This window comes from Nannospalax galili, unplaced genomic scaffold, assembly GCF_000622305.1.
Source record: "Nannospalax galili isolate Female #2095 unplaced genomic scaffold, S.galili_v1.0 scaffold1398, whole genome shotgun sequence".
NCBI lineage: Eukaryota > Metazoa > Chordata > Mammalia > Rodentia > Spalacidae > Nannospalax > Nannospalax galili.
The window spans coordinates 427056-434131 of NW_008342016.1; positions in this window are offsets into that span (position 1 = coordinate 427056).

Below are 7076 nucleotides of genomic sequence, written 5' to 3' on the forward strand. Positions count from 1 at the left end.
CTGGGGCCGCGGCTCCGCACCGCACTTACCTCCGCTGGCCGGGCAGGACGCCGGCGGCCCCGGCTAGCGGCGAGCGGGGGCGGGAGCGCCTCCGGACCCTCTGACCATCTTTGGAAGCGGCGGGCGTGGTGCGGCGGAGGCTGCCTGCTAGTGCAGCCCCGGCCCACACGCGGCTCCTATTTTGGTGCCCGGCGGCTCCCCCGCCTCCGCCCCGCAGCCCCCCGCAGTCGCGGCCACCGCAACGTGGGCTCCCGCAGCAGGTGGCCAGCCCCGCTCCGCTCTTGCTCCCGCGTGCAACATACTCATCGAAACGCCTTCTCTTAGACAACCAAGGCCCGAGTTCATACCGTAGATGAATGTGCGTGCGTTCCCTCTCCCTCAAGACCTCTCACCAGCCCCGGCCCTGATGGCGCGGGCAGAGAAAGTGCGGAGAGAAGGCGGCAAAACTAAAGGTCTGGGGTTGGGGCTGCCTTCAAGTGCCACAAGTAGCAGCTTTCCCACAAACCCCATCCTGCCTCCAGCAGAGCGCGCAGGAGGGAGCCTTGGGGCTCACTAGCACACCAGGAGTTAACTGGGAAGCTTTCAGGAAAACTGGGGGTAGTCCGGGCAAAGGCTGGGTGCTAGTACCAGGATTCAGGGTTGTTGTGTTAGAACATAAGTAGCTGGAGGAGCGACCTCCAGCCTTCTGGTGACAGTGAGTCTTCATATAAAGATCTCCATGGACTACACCGGAAAGTTCATTTTCTTTTTACAACAAAAGCTAGTATCAGATATTTTAATTTATCAGCAAGATTTTGAGTAATTTATGAGCACTTCAGAGGACTGAGAACTGGTAATCGAGTTTTGAAAAATGGTCCATGGCTGTCATGGAGCTTCTGGAAGAAGCTCAGGCTGGAACCACCGCCAGAGAACCAGTGCATTTCTTAAAGTACGGTCTGAAAGGCAGAATATGCAGATGGACACTGGCCACACTTTGCATGATTGGAGAGCTCTGAACTCCCTAAAAAGCTGACAAAACCAAACCACAACCTCTGCTGAACAATCAGCCAACTACTGCCAACTTCTATTTCTATTCCTGCTTCCACCTCAGGACCAACCAGACATCAGTCACGTATGCTTGTAGCCCATCCTGCTTTCCCATGCCAACATCCTCGAATCAGATATCTAGGGTGATCACTCCCCAGCTTTCTTCCTCCTCTGTCTTTTTCTTCTGTTTTTTTTTGTTTTTTTTTTTTGTTTGTTTGTTTGTTTTGTTTTGTTTTTTGGTCTTTTTTAAAAATAAATAATTTATTGAGAATTTCATATATGCATATAAGGTGTTTGGATCAAATCCATGCCCATCCAGGTCCTTATCTCCAACTCCATCACATCACACCAGTTTAATTGTAAATTGGGTCAAGAATATGGGGTACAGGCAAACCTCACCAGCACCCAAATGTTCCTGCCCACGCCGGGGTCCCTCTGAGGCCCTCTGTCTAAGGCCTTTCATTACCATAGCAGGTACACTTCTATGACATCATTTTTGACATTTTTGGCCTTTGGAACTTTGGAACAGAGTATGTTGTTAAGAGGCCCAAGGACATTGTGAGTTTTAGCCAAGACACTGGCTACTTTTCTTTGGGGTCTTTTTTTTTTTTTAGGGGTTTTTTTTTTTTTTTTTTTTTTTGGTCTTTTTGAGACAGGGTCTCCTTGTAGCCCCAGCTGTCCTGGAACTCACTATGTACCAGGCTGGCCTCAAACTCACAAAAATCTGCCTGTCTCTGCCTCCCAAGTGCTGGGATTAAAGGTGTGCGCCCGGCTCTTTGGGGTCTTTTTACCCTAACTGCCTAGCCAATTCCTACCTCCTATTCTTATCAGACTACCCTCTGAAGAGGTTACCCAAATTGCCAATAGGGAATCTGGACTCAAACTGCTCTGGCTTCTTATATGCTGAACAGGGACATAGGGTGAGGCAATTGGAATACCCCTTCAGTGCGTCTATCTAAAAGACTCCCAAGTTGCATAACTCTTATCTCTAGGGGGAAAAGAAAGTCCTTGACTGGTGACTAGGAGATGTGAAGGAGAAGTAAAGGCAAGAGTAATTAGCATTACAAGCTCTAGATAAGGAACTAGAAAAAAAGTCAGAACAGGGCAATTTTCAAATGATCATATGAGAGTCCATTGGAATTTCTTGACAGGGGCTTCCAAAAGCATCCCTCTATTGGGTTCCTCCTCATTTTTCTTTTGCCTTCCAAGGCTGGAGTGATGGGTTCAGGATTTGCTTTCAGGTATTTTGATAGCTGTTGGAGTATTTAGAATCTGTCAACTCCCTCTCAAAGGCTTCTAGATAGGAGGAGAAAAATGTATCCATCATTTTAGAACAATAGCTGGTTGTCTCCTTAGCTACAGGTGGACACTACAGTATTGGAGATCAAGATTTACATCTGAGCAGTACTTTCTGGTTAAGAACAAAATCATCAATGAGAAATAATTGTCTAAATAACCTTTTATATAGACTTAAGCCTAATGTCTGGGAAATGTAATCCCTTGAACTCTTAAAGAAATATACTGATGGCTTTATTCTTTGGTTATACTTTCCTTTTGGGTATTTAAGACCATACAATTGGCCCAAATAAATCAATTAATTTTTACACTTAAGGTCATTTCAGGATCTGTTCTGTTCCTCAGGGGTCACATAGGTTTGGGAGGAGCTCCTGGCTCCTTTTACCAGTTCTATCTATGTGAATATAAGTCAAAGGTCCTGCTCGACCGTGCCTGGCCTCATTTGGAAGGATGAATGAGATGGTTTCCTCTGAGTTGACACTCCTCTTTATAGACTGTTTTATTGGTCTTTTTGAGACAGGGTCTTCCTGTAGCCCCAGCTGTCCTGGAACTCACCATGTAGACCAGGCTAGCCTCGAACTTCCAGAGATCTGCCTGCCTCTGCCTCTCGAGTGCTGGGATTAAAGGCATGTGTCACCACTCCCAGCCTTTTCTTCTGTTTTTTGTTTTTAATAAAGCCTTCTCATGTCCCTGCTTGTTTTGAGCCTCTGGAAAGGACAAGCAATGGTGACTGACCCTCTTGCCAAGTTCTGAACAAACACATGCCTGTTCTCCTTTGAGTGGTTTTAGGGATTTAGTTTAATTCCTAATGTTGATGATGAATGCTGATTGTGTAGAATCTTACAACCTCCATCCCAGATTTCTGGGGTGGAAACCTGTGAATCTTCATCCTGATTCTCAGGAACAGTTAGTATGGAAGTAAAAGGAAAGGTTTAAACACATACACACACACACACACACACACACACACACACACACAAACACTACCCCCAGAGTACCACAGAAGGAAAGCAAAGGAGATTTAGATTGGGGCCAAGGTTGCCTCTCACTTATCTAACATGTAGCCTTGAGGAAGTTAATGAACTTCTCTGGTCCTTAGTTATCTGGTCTGTAATACACAGTATTGATACTTTCTCCATCTAAAACAATGTTGTTGAAAGATAAAATAAAATATGACTGTTGGGGGCTGGAGAGATGGCTCAGAGGTTAAGAACACTGGCTGAACTTCTTGCAGAAGACCCAGGTTTGAATCCCAGCACCCACATGGCAGCTAACAACTGTCTGTAACTCCAGTTCCAAGGGATCTGACAGCCTCTTCTGTCCTCTAAGGACTTTGCATGACACGGATGCACTTACCTATATGCAGGCAATCCTACATGCAGGCAATACACACATACACATAAAAATAATAAAATATAAAAAGTATGACTGTGGCCAGGTGTGGTGGCACACGCCTGTAGTCCCGGCACTTGGGAGGCAGAGGCAGGTAGATCTCTGTGAGTTCGAGGCCAGCCTAGTCTACATAGTGAGTTCCAGGCCAGCTGAGGCTACAGGGAAACCCTGTTGCAAAAAGACCAATATATAAAAAAAAAAAGGCCCAAAACACAAGGGCCAAAAAAAAAAAAAAAATGCCTTTAGTCCCAGCACTTTGGAGGCAGAGGCAGGCAGATCTCTGAGTTCAAGACCAGCCTGGTCTACATAGTGAGTTCCAGGCCAGCTGGGGCTACAAGCTATTATAGTGAAAAGACATTTGCATTTAATTTAACTCCACAACTTCATTTTGAGAATTAGTACCTTATTAACATTTCATTAAAAAAGAAAAAAACTCTGGGGGCTGGAGAGATGGAGATCACTGGCTGCTCTTGCAGAGGACCCAGGTTCAGTTCCCAGTACCCATATGGCTGTTCACAACCACCTGTAATTTCAGTTCCGGGGGATCTGAAACCCTCTTCTGGCTTCTAGAAGTACCACATGGGCACAGTGCACATACATATATGCAGACAAAACACTCATACACCTAAAATAAAATTAAAACAAACTCTGGGGCTGGGAGTGTAGCTCAGTGGTAGAACATTTGCTTAGTATACACGATGTTCCAAGTTCAATCCTCAACACTTCAAAAACATATTTATGAACTCTGCAGTTAACTGTAAAATTGCATTATAGATAGTTGGTCATGATGTTATTTTCAGTGATGCTATTCAAAGGCATATTGAGACTTGGTTGGTGAGGTGACTCAGTGGGCAAACGTGTTGCTGTGTACACATGAAGAATAAAATTAAAATGTAAATAAAGGCGGGCATATTGTGATTCATTGAAGACAGAGCATTATTTTCTATTTTGTCTCTGGAGCACAGAGGTGCCTTGGCTAAAGTTGCCAAATTTGATGCATAGAAAGTATCATAGGTGGGACTGGAGAGGTGGCTCAGGAGTAAAGAGTACTTGCTGCTCATCCAGTGAACCTGCATTCGGTTCCCAGCACCCATGTTGCGTGGCTCACTACTACCTATAATTCTGGTTTCAGGGACTATGATACCTTCTTCTTACCTTTATAGGTACAAGCACACATGTGCTGGATAACTTTAGTTGTCATCTTGACACACCTGGGTAGAGGGAGCCTCAACTGATGAATTTCCTCCTCCATTGGACTGGCATGTGGCCATGTCTATGGGGTATCTTCTTGATTACTGAGTGATGTGGGAGGGTCCAGCCCACTGTGGGTGGTGCCACCCCTGGGCAGGTGAGCCTATGTTGTATAAGAAAGCAGGTTGAGCAGGAGTCAGGGGAGCAAGCCAGTAAGCAGTGTTCCTCCAAGGGCTGTACTCCAGCTCCTGCCTCCAGGTTCCTGACCTGAGTTCCCAGCTTGGGCTCCCTGGTGAACTGTGAACCAGGAGATGTAGGATAAATAAACCCATTCCTCCATAAGTTGGTATTGGTCAGAGTGTTATGTCACAACAATAGAGAAACAAACTAGAACAACACATATGGCACATATATACACACACATAAATAAAAAATAGTAAAATTAAATCTTTAAAATATATATTATAGGATCTACCTAACCAGGTATGTGCTTGTAGAATCATAACAATATAGAACCAATAATTCTTCAATTGAATTCATTATATTGTTATTTTGCAGAATTTTTGCAGATTATTGTTATATGGCCCAATTAAAATTTTTGCTTCCAAGTTATGTGGGATACTACAAGCCTCTACTTTTTTTTTTTTTTTGGTCTTTTTGAGACAGGGTCTCCCTGTAGCCCCAGCTGTCCTGGAACTCGATATGTAGACCAGGCTGGCCTCGAACTCACAGAGATCCACCTACCTCTGCCTCCCAAATGGTAGGATTAAAGGTGTGTGCCAGCATGCCCAGGTACAAGTCTCTAATCTTAGCATGGAGGAAGCTAAGGCAGTCTAGAGAATAAAAGAAGAACCTGTAAGGAAACAAAACTTTTGCTTAAGGTACCTAATGTTCCCTGGTTCTGAATTATTGCTTAAAAGTCTATTGCATGAGTATAGGGAGAAAGCTCGGTTGTTTAAGTGTTTGCTGCACAAGCATGAAGATTTGAGTTCAATTCCAGAACCCACATTAAAAAGTCGGGCATGGTGGCTTATAATCGCAGCACTTGGAAGGCACAGAAAGGTAGACCCCTTCGACTCACTGACCAGCCACTCTATCCTAATGCATGAGCTCCAGGTCCCAGTGAGAGAGCCTGTCTCAAAAAACAAGATGGACAGTTCCTAAGGAAAAACAGATCCAAGGTTGACCTCTGACCTCTACATGCATCCACATGAACATTCTGGGGCTTGGGAGACAGTTCAGTTAGTAAAGTGCTTGCTGCATAAGCATGATGACCTGAGTTCAGATCCCCAGCACCCACTCAAAAAGCCAGGCACAGTGGCATACACCTGTAATCCCAGCACTGGATAGGCAGACAGGAGGACCCCTCCTGGGGCTTACTAGTCAACTCGTCTATCCATACTGGCAAGCTCAGGCACAATGAGGGACCCTGTCTCAAAAATAGAATGGAGAGTAATTGAGGAAAACACTTCACATTGACCTCCAGCCTCCATACATGCATACATGCAACCCCCGCAAAATACAGAGAGAGAGAGAGAGAGAGAGAGAGAGACAGAGAGACAGAGAAAGAGAGAGAGAACATTCTAATGACAAATACTTTTATAAGTTAGAAGATGTGATGCTCAGATTTTTTTTTTTTTTCTCTAGGTGACCAGAAGACAACTGGAGTTATAGATGGTTGTGAGCAGCCATGTGGATAATGGGAACCGAACCCTAGTCCTCTGCAAGAACAGTAACTGTTCTTAATTGTTGGGCTATCTTACCAGCTGTGATGTTTAGTTTTTAATTGTCAACTTGTCACAACCTTGGGAAGAGAGTTTGTTTTGTTTTTTTTGTTGAAACATACTCTCACTATGTAGCCCTGACTAGCCTGGAACTCTCTATATACACCAAGCTAAACTTGAAATCACAGAAATCCACCATTTTTTTGTCTCCCCCAGTCCCCCACCCCCCAGGAGCTGAGGACCGGACCCAGGGCCTTGCGCTTGCTAGGCAAGTGCTCTACCACTGAACTAAATCCCCAACCCCAGAAATCCACCATTGTCTGCTTCCCGAGTGCTAGGATTAAGTAACTGTGTGTAACACCATACCTGACAGGAAGAGAGTCTTAAAGAGGAATTATCTAGATCAGGTTGGTTTGTGGGAATATCTGTGGGCGATTTTCTTGTTAA